Source organism: Haliotis rubra, unplaced genomic scaffold (assembly GCF_003918875.1).
Source record: "Haliotis rubra isolate DU_JTF1 unplaced genomic scaffold, ASM391887v1 Scf845, whole genome shotgun sequence".
Lineage (NCBI taxonomy): Eukaryota > Metazoa > Mollusca > Gastropoda > Lepetellida > Haliotidae > Haliotis > Haliotis rubra.
The window spans coordinates 262,031-280,053 of record NW_025767574.1 but is presented as its reverse complement, the minus strand read 5'-3'; the positions used below and the strand labels follow the sequence as shown (position 1 = coordinate 280,053).

At 40.5% G+C, this 18,023-nt stretch overlaps 1 long non-coding RNA gene across 1 annotated transcript; it reads left to right on the top strand.

Moving 5' to 3' along the window:
* Nucleotides 1-12,500: 12,500 nt before the first annotated feature.
* On the top strand, nt 12,501-13,689 carry LOC124262566. The gene is made up of 3 exons (XR_006894635.1): nt 12,501-12,560; nt 13,117-13,276; nt 13,663-13,689. It is a non-coding gene; the product is annotated as an uncharacterized LOC124262566 (long non-coding RNA).
* Nucleotides 13,690-18,023: the final 4,334 nt, after the last annotated feature.

Genomic DNA, 18,023 nt, shown 5'->3' with positions numbered 1-18,023 from the left:
GCCAAGCTTGCTGAGCTTGTTGATGTTCCATCCGTTGAGAGCCTGAGGTAAGTTGGGACAAGCTGTGTTTCTTAGATTTACAATCGCAGCTTATGGCACGGGGTCCTACAAAGTGTTTCAATGTTACAGAGCGGCCATTTGGCATTCAGGTAGTATATGATAAAATAGAAGAAACACTTTGAAAGCATCCTGTTTGGAAGCAATGCCAGAACAATTCCTGTCCTCATTGCGTATAATAAGGCCCCTTAACTGCGAAAAATCGTATTAGTATAGTATTAGTGCTACATTACCATTAGGCTAATGGTACTGACAGACAAGAAGTAATGAACTAATGAAAATTGGATCCTGGCGGTAAAGACTAATTGAATGTTTATCTTTATTCACAAAGATATTTTCTACTGTTTATCTGACTAATCACTGGCTTGTGTGGTGCAGACTCGATCATTTTTAGACCTCCGCCATATAGCTGGAATATTGCTGAGTGTGGCGTTAAACAACAACCAAATCAAAGCAAACTTTATCTGACTGTCAATTACGTCTGTGATTTTCTGCACTGATTGTGAGTTTTGTTAGCTTACCATTACTGGTTACTTTGTCCTTTTGTTGACATCATCACTTAATCATTGTCAGAAATGATCATCTTGTCCTGGACATCGGCTTTTCCAGCATGGTGGTGGACAGGACGGAACATGTACCAACAATAACACGAAGTGATGTGTTTGGTTTGTACCATAACTTTCACACGTGTAGCACTATCCATTCATGAGAAGAAATAAGGGTATACACGGAAGGGGAATTCGAAAATTCATCCATGTGTATTTTTCATATTGTATGCGAGAGAAAATGTGACAAAATATTTCTTCTTGAACGTCAAGTTTAAAACTCTCTTTACAAAAGCACAATTCACTGTGAGTTGGACGATCCAGGATCTGGAGATTGAGAGATACCAGCCCCATCGTTTGTCAGCACCACACTCGTTGTCATGGATCCTCCCCAATGTGGGAAAAAGAAACAAGCTGAATTCTTAACCTGGAGTGTTAAATTCAATATTCCAACTATAGGATACATTTAGCATAGGGTTGTAATATGGAAATAGGTCTCCAACAGCCTCTTGTGAGTGATCATTAGAGGCGACTTAATGTATCGGGTATGGTGCCGCCGACGGCTTATAATGTTATTCACATGTTTGTCGAAACCAGATGGTTTAGAGGACAACGTCATATATCTAGAATGTTGCTGAGTGCGGAAATTTACAGCAATATTAAAAGTCAAATTTAAATTATTAAATTTCTGTTTCCAGGCATCATGTGAACTAAGACGTCTCTTTGATATAATAATACCTGGAAGTTATATTTTATTTGATTATTGTTTATTCCGTGAGAATTTTGTTCAAAGGGCATTTTTTTCTCTCCCTGCAGCCATAGCTGGAGGTGAAATGGGACTGTTCCTTGGAGCCGGAATACTCACCATTATCGAACTACTAGAACCAGTGACTGCATGTGTGTATGTCGGCTTCATGTCGCTCTGGGCAAGGTATAAACCTCGGACCTCAGCCACACACAGTTCGTAGAACTGCTATTTTCTTTGGTGAAAACGGTACAAAGTGATGAAACTGGTAGAGCAGCAATCATTTACCATTCAGATAAAACTGCATTTTCGTTGAGGGTATTCTAGTTTTGCAAAAACGTGAGCTGCTGTTGTTTTAAGCTCAATTTAGCAACATTGAACTAAAATCACTGTGAAATTGAATAACGGAGTTAAAGTCAAGGAATGCCACGAGGAACAATCCAGAGCAACCACATCAAAAGTTTAGACAGCACTGCCAACAACGCCCAAATCTGAATTCCATTTGGGTAAAATGTGATACTTCAATAGAATGAAGCTCCATTTTCACTACCATCCACATAGTTTAGTGGTTGGGCAATTGTGAAATTATCCCTGGGCGAAAACGTAATATTCAACAAGAGTTATGAGACATCCTCGTACAGGGTTGTATTAATGATGCCCCTACGTGGAATGCTAGGTCAAGAGTCGCACCTTCGGAGCTTCCTTTGATGAGCTTCGTCATGTTCCATGTATGTTATTTCCTGCACTGATTGTGCTTTTTTGTTAGCTCACCATCAATGACTACTTGTCCTTTTGTTGACATCATCACTTAATCGGGCGGTGGGGTAGCCTAGTGGTTAAAGCGTTGGCTCGTCACGCCGAAGACCCGGGTTCGATTCCCTACATTGGCACAATGTGTTAAGCCCATTTCTGGTGTCCCCCCGCCGTGATATTGCTGGAATATTGCTAAAAGCGGCGTAAAACTAAACTCAGTCAGTCAGTCATCAATTAATCATTGTCAGAAACGATCATCTTGTCCTTGACAGGTGGTGGTGGACAGGACCAACAATAACACGGAGTGATGTGTTTGGTTTGTAAGCATTACCTACATAATGTAATATCCATTCATGAGAGGAAATAAGGGTATACGTAGAGATGCAATTCGAAAATTCATCTATGTGTATTTTTCATATTATATACAAGAGAAAATGTGACAAAATATTTCTTCTTGAATGAGAAGTTATAACAAAAGTTATGAGACATCCTAGTACAGAGTTGTATGGATGTTGTCCCTACGTGAAATGCTACGACGTCAAGAGTCGCACCTTCGGAGCTTCCTTTGATGAGCTTCATTATGTTCCAAGTATCTAAACGTTGGGGATTATCATCAATAATAACTACTATCCACATTGTCTGCTCTCTCACATATTGTTTTTATATATATTCATAATTTTTTTATACCAAGTGGAAAATATATGTGCCCAACGAAATGATGGAAATGGAAACTTTTGGAAACTGTATTAGAATCACGTGTTTCTTTGCTATAACATCTACGTTGCTCTATGTTTGTGTAGAATAAATGACACTGACATAAAGAGCGAAAGTTAAAAAATAAACAAAAAACTTCAGTCTTCTGTTTTGCCCTACGAATTACTTATAAAATGACCTCATAATTTCTGCTGACTGAGAAGAATATTGTATATCTCCATTATTTCATATACAGTGTGTACAAAGGGATATTTATCCTTATATAAATTGTATTTCCTATCAAGTCTATTGTTATTGTATTTTGTATGTGTTGCTTTACCTATTTACATATTGTAGTGAGGGCATGGGTTGGGTTTAACGCTGCTTTGAACAGTATGCCTCTGTTATACATCCGTGTGTCAGCTTAGTATAGGAACAAAGGCTGAAGTGATGCAGGCATTAGACGTTCATCACGCTGGCAAAGGCCAAGAAAACAGGTATGTTGCTGATTAACATCTAAACAGGAGGGGGACACCAGAAATGGGCTTAACACATTGTGCCCATGTGGGGAATCGAACCCGGGTCTTCGGCGTGACGAGCCAACGCTTTAACAACTAGGCTACCCCACCGCCCCTTCTCATGGAAAAAGGCTTTATTCAACTTGTGCATATGTAAATACATTTGTCTTATATCTTGCTGTTCCAGGTCATCAATCTTGTTTTCTTCTTATTTTCATCATCTTTAACATCACTTTAATATTCCTTACCGTCAATTTCCATATCAGGAGAATGTTTGTCATGTAAATGTCTTTGTAAATTGTGGTATATGCTAAACACCTGACCACAGTAGTCACAGTCCGCCAGATGACAAGGTGTCTGCACAGCAGAGAAGTTGCCTTCCTCCCGCTTCCTTTTGAATCCCATTTAGGGTATCCCACGTCGACTTACTGGGGACTTTTTGGGACACTTGTTTCTTCTATGTTTTGCAAATCGTGCTTGTGAGTCCACAGACATCACAAGTTGGCATTGTTGGGAGGTTTTCTTCACATCTGCTCACTCTGTAAGTCTCGCACTGAATTGTCTTGGCTTGGAGGTCTACTTTAAACTGAATGCATTGGGACAAAGTCGCAAATGGTGTTTGTGGTTTTACATCCACCAACAAGTATCCATAAGGATTCTGGGTAGCTCTTTGGAATGGGTCGATGAAATATTAATAATATTCTAGATACATTTGCTTTGCCAAATCATGATGGGTTGTTTATCAATAGGATTGTTGAACAGAAGCAGATAATGACAGTTTCGTCTTTGAGTAGGGTCTTTGCTGTAATACAAATTCTGGTTCAAGGCTATCACAGGGAGATTATGATGATGACTTCCTTTGGCAAAGAGATCTGCAATGCGTGGTTCTTTGCTCGCTGTCAACAGTAAGTCATCAAGGATAGTGACGTTCATAACACTTGGGTCTAGATCTTTTTCGAGGTCAGAAGGAATGCCTTGATGAACTTCAACACTTTGATAAACACAGTTTTGAATGGCATTACACAGTGACTGCCATCTGTTGTAGAGCCATATGATATGTTCAGGATATGGTCTAATGTTCTTCCTTTCTAGAATCTTCTTTGCTAAGCATGTTTTTCCACAGGAGGTCGGCCCAGAGACGAGCATGGTGAATGGATGTAGTAGCCTAAATTCTTCAAAAGACTGATTAGCACTTTCTGATCGATGTGGTTGCAGTTGGTTTAGATGGTGTGCAGATGTAAGGAGACCATTTGGTATCGACTGCTGCTGCCAAGTCAGCTTTGATGAAGGGGGAGGAGGAAACTGTCATGGATCCGACTTAAGTAAATTGACTTCAGTCATTCTGTTCATCTCTTTCAACCAGGGTTGTTTTCCATCTGAATCTATCTTGTGTACTTTTGATAAATGAGTGGGTACTCTCAAAAAATGTCAAGCTGAACAATCAGGTACAGGACAGTCTTTCCTTACATGATCCACTGTATTGAATGTAATTCATTTATCAAACAAATCCTACTATAGTAGCTGCTGAATGACTCCCTATCGCTCCCTATGGCTGCCAAATGGCTCTGTGGCCCTGTGGATCTGAGCGTGGCTCTGTGGCTCTGAGTGTGGCTATGGAGGGGGAGGTAGTGGTGGTGGTAACTGTGGTGTTTGTGGTGGTACTTGAGGTGGTTGCATTGCTCGTCCATGTTGAGCATGACATCCCTACTTGGAAAGTTGTGATTGCACATGAGCCACATTGTTGATGACTGCATGGGGGTCCTAGTCTAAATGACGGCTAACCAGTCTACTAGCTGCTTTTATTTAAACATTAATCTTCCGTTTCTTTGTGCAATTCTGGGACGAAATTAATTTCCTGGCTTTTAGCTGGATGCCCCTTTAATAGACTTCTGCATCTGAATAAGCGCCTCTGCCTTTTCGACCATTTGTTGAGTAGGAGTGATGAAATACATTTTGGGCTGTTCTGAGGTATGTGGGTCCTTTTCTTCCATTCTGAGACATACAATTCCAAAATTCGATCTACAGACATCATGGCAGATTTTTCTCCACCACGCATATCGAATCATAAGGGTCTCCTTTCGCTTCCGCTCTGGGCAGGTAATATCAACATCAGGTTCAAACACTTTTTATCGCGGATTCGTGATGAAAACCAAAACGGGAGCAGCTTGAGATGAAGTGTCACTGTCACTGGTCCACAGATAAATGAAATTAGAAAGTCCTCGTGGCCTTTGATATAGATATCCACAGTCTTAACTGACCTTTCACAGCTTCATAGAACTCAACAGGGCCAGCATAACTCCCAAAATGTTTTGAATCGTAATACGTACGCTTGAGATACACTTCCCACGAAATGACTCCAAATGAGTCACAGACAACCAATGCAAATATATTCTAATATTTATTTTTTACCAAATCACAAATGTTTAACAAATGAAAATATACAGTATTTTACAACGAACATCACACTCTTAGTTACATATGTAAATCCACATGACTACCTCAGCGGGTCACATCTTTCTGAGGTACTCCCTCAGAGCCAAATGCTGACAGTATTGAGACCATTTTTTTATGTTCGACCCAGGGATCATCATCTACTTCCCAGTTCTTGAGAACGAGACCACATTGAAAACACTTGCAAGCGTCCCCTCTGATTAAGTACACAAATCCTGCCTTGGCCATTTGACTAGGACACTGTTTCATCTGCAAAGGACAGTCCTTAAACGAACCGAGCCATTTCTCGAATGATGTCCAATCGGATTTAGCACTTAATACACAGCAATCAGCAAGGGCAGTCTCGCTGAAGGGGTAATGTCCTCACACATCCATGATATCCAAGGGGGAGAGAAACGGAAACACGTCTACACAGTTCAGTGTCTAAACAAAAATAGTTTTACACTCAGTGACTGCAGTCTCTAGGGTTACAGAAGGAACACATTAAAGCTCCTGGTTCTGATGATCTTCCTGTAGCATACACAGCACCATATCTTTCAATTCTGGTACAAACTCTTCCATGACTTCTGTACATTATCCTTGTTGCTTCCACTGGTCTAGGGACAACAGAATACCTTTTGCAGTAGGTATGACTTTCCCTTTTTGTGGATTCATTTCCAACTGTCCTAGACCCACACCATGCTCATCATCCAATGTGGCATACAGGTTAGTCCCCATATGTGCATAAGAACCTGAGTGACTAGACTTCATGACGTCCTATTTGCTGGAACACACTTGGGAGCTCCAGCCAGTGTTTCAAGGTGAGCACAATCAATCGCTCTGGGGGTAAGACTATCCACTCGATTACACGTCATATTTTCTGTTTTTCTGTAACTTTCTTTTAGAATTTTGTCAGTAGGATCAGGAGTGTCAAGACCCAGAAATATCATTGCTTCTGTCACTCCACATTCCTCCAAAGCTCTACAAAAGAGCCAGTGGGCCCCTCGTCTAGGTAAGATAGACAGCAGTTCTCCAGCACAGTCAAAGGAGGTTTGAGGTTTTTCAATAATCTCAGCTTTCATGTAACCAAACTGTATCAGTTTGTCGACCACTTGCTCCACATGTTGTATAGCTTTCACTAGTCCAGACTGATCCTTCCTGAGAATATGTAGACCCAGAGGGTCCGAAGGGCTGTGCTCCCTTTGGAGAAGCCGGGCACTCTCCTAAACTGTGCCAGGCGGTCAAGACTCTGGGTATCTTGTTTTGTCCAATCAACTACTCCAAAGAAATAGGAAAGAACTGGCACAGCAAAAGTATTGGTGGCTTTGACCTTGTTTCGAGCATTTAGCTCTGAGCTCCAGATTTTCTTTAAGTGAGTTTGTACTCAGTTCGAAGTTTGTCTTGAATCTTTACGTTCTGGAGATTGTCTCGAACTTGCATTCCAAGATAAGTGTAGGCTTGATCTTAAACAACTTGCTCAAGAAAAGGACTTGACAAGGAGAACCTGCACTTTCAAATTGGTATCTCATTTGGCAAGGAGCTCGATGTCATCAATGTAAAGGAGGTAAGTGGTGGTAACCCTCCTTTTTTTATTGAGCAGAAAGCTCAAAGGATCATGTTTTACAGAGTAAGGTAAATATGCAGCAGATAGGGTTCGGGTGACCCTAGCACAGTCAGGCTGGTAAGGTTCATCTTCAGCTCAAGGCCCTTGCCCCCCTCTACACGCAGCTTAGACAGCAAATGGGACTTTCCCCCAGGAGTGAGTGAGTGAGTTAAAATTGAACGTCACATCGGCAATATTTCAGCCATATCGTGACGAGAACAATTAATTTTATGCATAGTAAGTAATGGTAAACTGTAAAAACCTGTCAACGAAGGACAGTAAAATAACTAGATTATCACAGATTCGAATTTAAAACTAGTAATTAAATCTAAAACATTTCAACTATAGGGGACAGCACAATATAAAAATAGGCTATAGTTCGCCAACAACTGAAGGTAGATCACCATACTAGGGACCATGGGGACTTACAAACTTTCCCCAGGAAACACTACCCAGTCAAACACACCAAGAACTTTCCGTACTACATGTAGACTCCCCAACACTGCAGCTTTCTGCATTACCCAGTGTGTCAGAAGGGCTGTGCCCCCTTTGGAGACCCTGGGCACTCTCCTGATCTGTGCAAAGAGATGAGAAGGTACCAAACCAAGGGCACCGAGAACAATGGGGAGTCTGACGACAGTGTACTTTGGATGCAAGCGAGTCATTTCAAAGGCGAGGTCCACATATTTATCATGCTTTTCCTGAATCTTGCCAATCACGTTGCTGTCAAAAGGGAATGGAATTCAATTTTATAAATAAATTCATTAGCTTTATGAAAATGGACAAGATCAGGTTTGTTGGGAGGTATTCTTTTCAGGCTGTATATGGGGATATTCCACAGAAGTTTGAAAGCAGCATTTTTCATGACGCCCCGGACATGTTCACGGTCGTACCACGGATGGACCCCAGAGTTAAAACCACAGGCATGGCGGAGACGGTAGTAAAAGCAACGAGCCATGCCATCATGTCGTTTAAGATATGCTGTTTGTGCCAAGGAAGGGCTTCCACTGACAGTCTCTGTAAATTCATTGCACAATCGACATTTCATGCAAATATTTTCTTTTAGAATCACATTTTGGCGATTGCGAGTGGGAAGTGACTGGTCTTGTGCAGCAAAAAGAAAGCGGTCAGTTTCAAATTTAAGACTACCCGACGTAGTGAAAAAGTCGGTTGGATTACTGTTCTGCTTTTCACACTGCATGTACACACGATGCAATGGTTTCTCAAAGAGCTTCTCTACAAATGACCGACTCTGAGCAGACTTGGTAAAGGATTTCACCTGGTTTACTCCCATTGCTGCACCGTCCATCAGCACACCACCATCCACAAAATCAGCCTCAAATTTCAGATTCTCTCTAACAACTTTGGCACAATTAAAATAGCTGTGGAATTCCTTGCTGTCATCATGAGTCTTGACATGCATCACCAGAGGATCATCCCAGAAATAAATATGTGCAAAAGTACACAATGAAATTTTGTCATGAAGAGCCTCCACATTAATCAAACCCCGACCTCACGAATTGATTGGCATATATAAACAATTGAGAGAGGAGCGAAGGTGGTGGGCTCTGTTATCAGACATGATCCTTCTGGTCAGGCGATCAAGACTCTGGATGTCTTGTTCTGTCCAATCAAAGGAATAGGAAAGAACTGGCACAGCAAAAGTATTGGTGGCTTTGACCCTGTTTCGAGCATTTAGCTCTAAGCTCCCGATTTTCTGTAAGCGAGTATATACTCAGTCCGAAATTTGCCTTGAATCTTTACATTCTGGAGCTTGTCTCGAACTTACATTCCAAGATAGGTGTAGGCATATGATCTTCAAAAAGATACTCAGTAACTCCTCACCCTGTAACTTGACCGATCCGTCATTAGTTACCTTGCCACGTTTCAGTTGAAGAGTATTACATTTGTCGAGTCCAAATGACATGCCAATATCATTAGAACAGGACTCGACAAGGAGAACCTGCTCTTTCAAATTGGTATCTCCTTTGGCAGGGAGCTCGATGTAATCCAGGCAAAGGAGATGAGTAAGCGGTGTTGGGGATCTGTGCTGAGGTGTAAGATGGTAACCCTCCTCTTTATAGAGCAGGAAGCTCAAAGGATTTAAAGACAAACAAAAATGCAAACGACTGAAGTAGTCTCCCTGGAATATTCCCTATATGCCACCAAGACGTGTGCATTAGTGCCATATTTAGATGGCCAAATATAATGCCCATTTGTTATACTGTTTATAGAGAGAGAGAGTGTCAAGCTGTAAAGTGTCATATTCAACAATGAGATACTTATATTGTATCTAGTCTTATGAAATAACTAAAAACCGTCTCCATGACGATCAATACAATAGCTTAGGAAATGTAATGAGATAATTTATGGTATGTGGATCAAACAAAGTTATGCCACTTCATAAGAAACAGGTTTTAGTTAGAACTATATTGTCTGTTGTCAAAACCCAAACACCTGGAAAATGTGTAATGTCTTTTTGTGACAACAGAGCTTTAGAATTTATATGATAAAGAGGATACAGGCTGAAATATATAGTATCGAACACAGTATTTGTTCTTAACTCCCAAGGTCTATCTTCTTACGATCCGAAACACACACGTGTGATTGCCTCTTTACTCTATTTTTACGTGCAACCCAGTCAGTAAAATGATTGCTCAGCTGGTCACGGTGTCTAGTCAAAATCAAAACCAAAAATGACCGAGAACAAATGAGAATCAATAATTCTACAAACGTTGTCTCTAAAAAGCAGTAACCCAGTGTATATTACTGTTTCAGAATATTATGGGCATTGCTGCTTTTAACAATGATTGGGGTGAGTCTGAGTGTGCTGGCTGATCTTTACAAGAAGTACTACAGCTACAGCTTCATCACCAAGATTACAAGAGAACGCAAACAACAGATCAGGTTTCCTGCTATCACTATATGCACCCTGAACAAGTTTGACATAAGCGAACAGAACCTAACTAACGCAGAGCTAGCCTATCTTCGCAGCTCTGGGGACCTTGCACACATGTCACCGCAAGTTGACTGGGACGGCCAGGAAGAGAGAGAGCTCGATAAACTCGATAATGTTAAATTCTGGGTTGGTGGGGCATACAAAAAAGAAGATATAAGTCATATTCTTCAAAAACAACCGAATCCTCCAGGAAAGCTTGAACTACAGTCAGAAGCAAGATCATCGCTGCTTCACCTTCAACGCTAACGCTGATGTCAATGCTCTTGAGTCTGAGGGGCGGTGGGGTAGCCTAATGGTTAAAGCGTTGGCTCGTCACGCCGAAGACCCGGGTTCGAATCCCCACGTGGGTACAATGTGTGAAGCCCATTTCTGGTGTTCCCCGCCGTGATGTTGCTGGAATATTGCTAAAAGCGGCGTAAAACCAAACTCAGTCAGTCAGTCAGTCTTGAGTCTGAACACACAGCACTGTTCATGTCTATTGACATCATGCAAGATACCTATCTGGAGGGAGCTACGTACGAGGCAGGGGTGCAGGTAAATATCATAATAGGTAAAGATAATTCTGACAGGCACACACATGTGCCTTGGAGTCTAATAGCAAACGACTCTATATTAAATGTGTTCATAGTCTAAGACGAATGTAGTATAACAATCAATGACATTTCCAGACCAACATTCTCCATTGAGATGACTTAACGTCAGACAATTCTATCTTTCACATTCAGATTGCCAGACTGCATGACTTGATTGAATTTTTGTACAACACACTCTGACGATGTGGATCCTTTCTTATCATTTCAGTCACTGGTTTGTCTCGACCATTCTCAAATATTTACAGACTGCCGTCATGTAGCTGAAATATTGCTAAAAAATCCAAGAAGCAGTATAATAACCGGGCAAAGAATGTTTAAGTCAGTTATTTCTAACTTTGTTTAGTTCGCTAAAAATTTAAAGTCGGGCTAAAAAAAGAAGCCATCATGTTTTCATACCAAATATAAAGGCATGTATATTTGGTATGAAGGGTGCACTCTTAAACTTCCGCGCCGTGATATAGCTGGAATATTGTTCTAAGTGGCGTAAAACTGAACTCACTCACTCACTCTTAAACTTCCAATTCGATATTACGATGTCATCTTCTTTTTGTTGAATCAGGTATATATCGATGAACCTGAAACAGCGCCAAGCTACAGTGATCATTCATTGATTGGTGTATTGGTCGGGACGTCGACACGCATAGGGCTGACAAAGAAGAAGGTGAGTTTGTGTCAAGAGAGAATTATGTCTTAAAAAATCAATTTTGAATCCTGAGTTAAAATGCAGAATAGGTTTATAAGTACACACAACATAACATCGAAATCAGTTAATTTCACCCGTTTAAATAACGAGAATCTGGTAAATTCCCAGCAAAGTGGTGGAAAAAGTAGTGGGGCTGAAAAAGCTGGAAGCACAATGATGGTGAACTAGGATTCGAACCAGTGTTGGATGTTTCTGGCACTCGGAAGAGACACAACCATGCACAGTGAATTGCGGGGCCATCAATATCTTGGACACGCCTGTCGGATTAGAGCATACAATCTCATGCATCTGGAATCCAACTTTGCCAACAATAACATGTCCTTACGATGTTGTTAAGAGGCGTCTGTTGATACATGCCCTCAGATGAAGTACCTTCCAGACCCCTATAATACCCGCGGGACGGATTGTATAGACACTACAGCCTCGGACTTTGTCAACCCTCTGGAGTGGTTCGAGGTGTACAGCTTTGACGGGTGTCTTTTGGAGTGCTCCAATAAGGCTGCCATGGATGCCTGTAACTGCACAGCCGGATGGGAACCACAGCAAGATACCTTTCCCATTTTCAAAAGCAATGAACACTTTACATCCCAATGAAAGCAACAACACAGTTCTTGCCATTTTGATGTAAGTATCAAAATGATATCACAGAAGACGAATACGCTCGTTTTTACTTAGGGCATTTCTTGAAACTATTGGTTGGAATCTCTTCTAAGTTGTGGGTTGAGGTTCTTTTTCCTTTTCCCATTTAACCTTAACAATACACAAATAACATTTTACAATGCAGAAAAGATTCACTTCATTTTAAGATAGTTCTTGAACCTGTGGCATTTAAACACATTTGAATTATTAAATTCGAACTTCTAGTTGAATAGGTGCTTTGTATTACATTGACTGGTGATATATTTTTCAGCAAGAGTCAGTTTACGACACTGCTCTGTGAAGGAAGTGAAAACATGTTACGGTAAGATCATTTCCATTTCACTGAAATTGCAAACACGTATATCCTATATATACAGCACTGACATTTTCGTGGTACAGATGCATTATTTTTGTTGATTGTCCATAGTAAAAGCTGCAAAAGCAAGACCATATCATAAGCGTGTGTCTAAACATCACTATAACATAATGACGCTACAATGAAGTCGCAACAGGGTAAGCGCATCCTCAACTGCCGATGGCTGCCAGAAACAAACATGCAAAGGCTCCTTGTTTCAAGCAAACACTTTCTGACATTGAAAACGAGTTCTCCCTCTTAAAACCGTTTTGGTACAAACAGGAAGGGAACGGGCAGAGAGAATCCTTGTATATTGTACACAATTTTTTAACAGGAACTGGTGTCATGATTTATGTGTAATGTAATTTATACATATAATGTACGAACATCTTTCAACATGACACATAGTGACGAGTAAAGTCAATATAAACTTACACAATAAAGGTGAAATACAACTTACTAACACCATATCACTTAGGGCCATATGGATTTGCTTAATGCAAAACTCTTTATTTGTGTTTAGATCAAGTACAGTGGGAAGCCAGGATGGGGAAGAGTTGTGCATGTCAGTACCCATGTGAAGAGACATCGTATGACATACAGGTATCATCCATGGTACTGCCATCAAATGTCACCTTCCCGTCTACTTTACTGAATGCGGCATATACCCCTGACAAGATAAGGTGAGAATTGATCTGTGGTGAAGCATATCTTTGATAAATTAGTATTCCATCTTTAAAATTACAAATTGCATAGATAAGCGATTGTGTAAACAATATGCCCGATACGATTACAATCATTACATCAAAAAGAACTAACAAAGATCATTCATACAAGTATCATCCATGGTACTGCAGCAAACCATCCATCGTTTCTCGGATCTACACTGATTTGATATATCTTTGAATTTACTCAACAAGATGCATAGGAACTTGATAGTTAAGAAATAACAATGGAAACATGTCTCAACAATTACAACAAAGCATACACCTATAGGTTTTGTCACTGAATTTATAATCTCAGCAGGTTCTGTGGAGCAACTCTTTACTCATGTCTTTATATCATCCAGACAAAATTACCTGGTTCTACAAATCAGAATTGTCAGCATGGTAGTTGAAAGGACCGAGCACGTACCAGAACTGGAGTTGGGTGAACTATTTGGTCGGTATCAAGGTTTATTAATTTGTTGTATTTCAATGCCTTTCTTAGGGGCAATGTTTTCAAGTTAGTTGGGTCGCAGTAGCTAGCCCTGTAGAAGAACAATGCAGTCCGTGGTCTGACTGGTTTGTGATCCTTGGTTCGATAGCACCGAATTATTGCTTTTAACGTTTAAGGCAAATGAGCATGTTCAACATTGCTCTCACAGTACACTAAATACAATTTATACAGAATAGTTTACTGGAAGGACTTACAAATGTGTTGTTTAGTTTCTTCTCCAAAAGGATAAAATTTATTACCTTTGGAAAGATAGAACTGCCATTGACACCTTGCTGACACAGAAATACTAACCACGCATACTTAATGTCAAGCTGACATGATATTGTCTACTTGTGCAGCCAATATTGGTGGCCAGATTGGACTGTTTCTTGGGGCCAGCATACTCACCATCGTCGAACTCTTGGAACTAGTGGCCGCATGTTTGCTGACAAGCCTGACGATCCTTTGGGCCAGACGTAAACGTCATGGTTGAGGAACAAAATGGACCTCGGTAATCCAGTTCACCTTTGATAATCCTGTTGTAAACAACTTATTTATCACATGATCACATTCGTTATTGCTTGAAGTTTTCCCTGATTTTGAGAACAAAACATTTCATTGACATATTTGTCCGACTTTTGAACCCTCATCATCAGTGTAAGGTCGAACATTAACTTGGTACATGTTTCTTTGCCATAGACTGACTGCATACATAGAGAAATAAGGGAATGTTGAGGTAATACCATTATATATGCACACGAGGGGCGTTCAAAAAGTAGTCAGCCTAACTATATTCTCGATGTCTAATAGTTTGAAGTAATTATTAACAAAGCCATATACAAAATTTCACATATGTGGGTAATGTGGTTAACGAGATATTAGTCATCATAACACATTGGGGTATAATATTTCTTTACAAATTACAGAAAATGAGAAACTATCTGCCATTTGGTACCGCTTGGATAATATACTGAAAGCCATTAAAAACTCAATTGGTATTTGTTGTCCTGAAACTTACAAAAGTTCTATTGAAGATTTTTTCCTGCGATACAGAAGAGGTAGGGATAAAAGGCTGTTATTCTGGCCCATTTCGAGTTCGAGTCCCGGAGCATTCCTCTCACATGAACTTTGATACTTAAAACTGAACCTTTGACATTTCTCGTAAACACAACCACATTCATGAAACACATTGTGCACATGCATTACCCGCACCCAGGCCCTGTAAAAGCACAAGGAATTGTGGAACTCAATCACTTTGAGAAAATGCCACACTTGACACAAGACGAAAGGAATGAGGTTATCGGTATGGTCAGCCAAGGTGCTTCAGATGTGATGATTGCAAGGCACTTTAATGTGCATCCATCCACTGTAAGTCGACTCAGACAACGTTTTCGGGCTACCGGAAGTGTTGCTGATCGTCCGCGACCTGGTGCACCACCTGTGATAACAGCTCGACAAAACCGCAATATCCGAGTTTCACACTTGCGAAATCGGTTCCAAACAGCTGATGATTAGGCAAGGAGGACAATTGGGACAAGTCAACGTCATTTCAGCGCCCAAAAGGTGCAAGGACGCCTTGCTGCCTTCAACATCCGGTGTCGTCACCCGTACTGTGGTCCAACCTTATTGCATCGCCACAAACTTGCCAGACAGCGATGGGCAGCAAATGGGGCCAATCTTGGCAACAGGACATGGCCAGATGTCATTTTTTCAGATAAATCCAGGTTTAACTTATCCTTTGCAGATGGACGTCAACAGATTTATCGATGTAAAGGAGAAAGACTTGCGCCAAACTGTGTCCTTGAACATGATCGTTTTGGAGGGGGTGGTGTCATGATCAGACCACAGACCATCAGAGGCTGCAGACCATCCAACAGCTGTTCCTGAGAAATGTGTGTCTTTCAATGCCCCAAAGACTGCGAGCATGTCTTGCAGCGCACGGGGACAAACACGATATTGACTGCAAGTGACCCCTCCTCTCTTTGGTGTCGTTGTTGCGTCACTGATGTTGTTGTTGACTGGACATTTTCAGATGAAATTATTCACAGATGTTCACTTAAAACATATCTGCCAGTTAGGTTTGTATATGTTGAAATTAGTGTGAGTATGAATGTCAAATTGCATTTTTAATGGCTTTCAGTATAGTATGCGGTCCTCAGATAATATCTTATAACATATGTTTAGAATAGTATTGGATGACTCCCCGCCATAATAAACATTCAAATATTTGGATTTGCTTGAATAATATTTAGACGGGGGCTGTTTTTTAAGAACACCCTCATTTTACTCTTTCAAAACCATTGTGCCCTGATATTCAAGCTCACATTGTTTACAATATATTGAGAGCTGACACTTGTGTGACCATTCAGTATTTAGTTTGAACCCTTGGCATCATGTAGGAATAAATGAAAACATAAGAATAAGTTTTGTCCTTATGATTACGTCATCTGAAAGGGGTGGGTAGTGTCTCCAAAATAAGATTTTTCAGTAAATATGAAGGGGGGAGTCACTTTAACAAGCCATTGTAGTTTCAAATTGCTTTTTTATCCACTTTGATACCTAAGTATGATTCTAGCGGACTTCTGTCTAAGTCAAACACACAAAATGTTTTTTGCACATTTTGTTTGCTAAAGTGTGTTGCATATATTGCAGATTTTGCGTTTTTGTGGGGTACCAAGACAAAAGTCAAATAAAATGGGGATCGTGAGTCTGGAACATAACAAAAGCAATTTGATTGAGGTTGACAGATAATACAAGTATGTAGAAAAATATAGCATAAAACACCTGCATTTTTATTATTTTCTAGATGAGGCTTACTAATTTTTGAACGCCCCTCGCATTATCAACTTCATCATAAGGATACGTTTCTGACAATGTCTTCAGGAGACTTTCTCTGTATGCAGCTTGAACATAAGTGCAATCATCCTCAATCCGCATCAGAGAATCAATTTGTTCTGCTGCAAGATTTAACTTCGTACAAGTGTCACGAATTGAATACCTTTCTGTCATGTAGTTGGTAGTAGACATGTGACGTTCATATTGTCCTCGTGCTTTAACTATAATAGTTCATGGCGAAAGTGTGCTTTATTACACTATACATGGTGGTAGAGCGAACTGTATTTCTGAAATCTATTTACATATTGTAGTGAGGGAATGGGTTAGGTTTAACACTGCGCCTCCGTAATACATCCATGTGTCAGCTTGGTATAGGAACAACGGCTGAAGTGATGCAGGCATTAGACGTTCACCACGTTGGTAAAGTCCACGAGCATGGGTATGTTGCTGAATAACATCTAAACAGGAGGTTTCTGACGCAAAGCGGGATTCGAACCCACGATTTCAAGGGACGCAACTCTGTACAGTGAAATGCAGCCCGTCCGCCGTCTGGGCAACCCGTGCCTCCTGCACATGTTGTAGCATATATCTATGACTAAATACTGTCACACATAGACACTATTTTTACTGCTTTCAACAAAGTTCCACTCACTGCATATTCCGTCAATTGCACAAGCGTAAGTTTGTAAAGGCACCGAGTAACTCCACAGACATCTCTCTTTCAATTCTGTATGTGTATCATACACTTAAAAACTTGCAGAGAAATTTACGTTTAATGGTTGATAATATTGAGAAATCACATGGAATATAAAACATCATCAGAGTTAGAACGAAGTAGACAAAAGCACGTGTTTACATTTTACGACTCATTGTTAATCTGTTTGACAAGACTGGCTATTATACCAATAACACACGAATAGTCACATACTGCTTTAAATGCAATTCGTTCCTCCCTGGTTGTCCATTATGGCCCCGGCATTGTTAAGCTTTAAACATACATGATACTGAAAGTCTGCATTACAACATCAATCGACAGAACGTATTATTACATGTTTACCTGTCGCTCACGTGAATTCATCTATGCTACTTCTGAATAAAACCTGTTCTGTCAGCCTATTCTGGGACTATACAGCAAAGATTAATCAGATCCTTCACACCGGAGTTCTGTGGAATGGCAGCATGAAGGTCGAGCCGGTTGCCACGCTGAAGGATGGTAGAACATTGCGAGAAGAACTATTTTCGCAATGGCAGGACTTATGTCGTGCCTTCCTGCAAGATACCAGTTTCCACGGATGGAAATATGTTCCTTGTAAGAGGCGACATATATTAGTCAGGTAAGACGAGTCCTTGTATTTCTTATTTGAAACACATACGTATTATTCATGCATTTTATTCCTT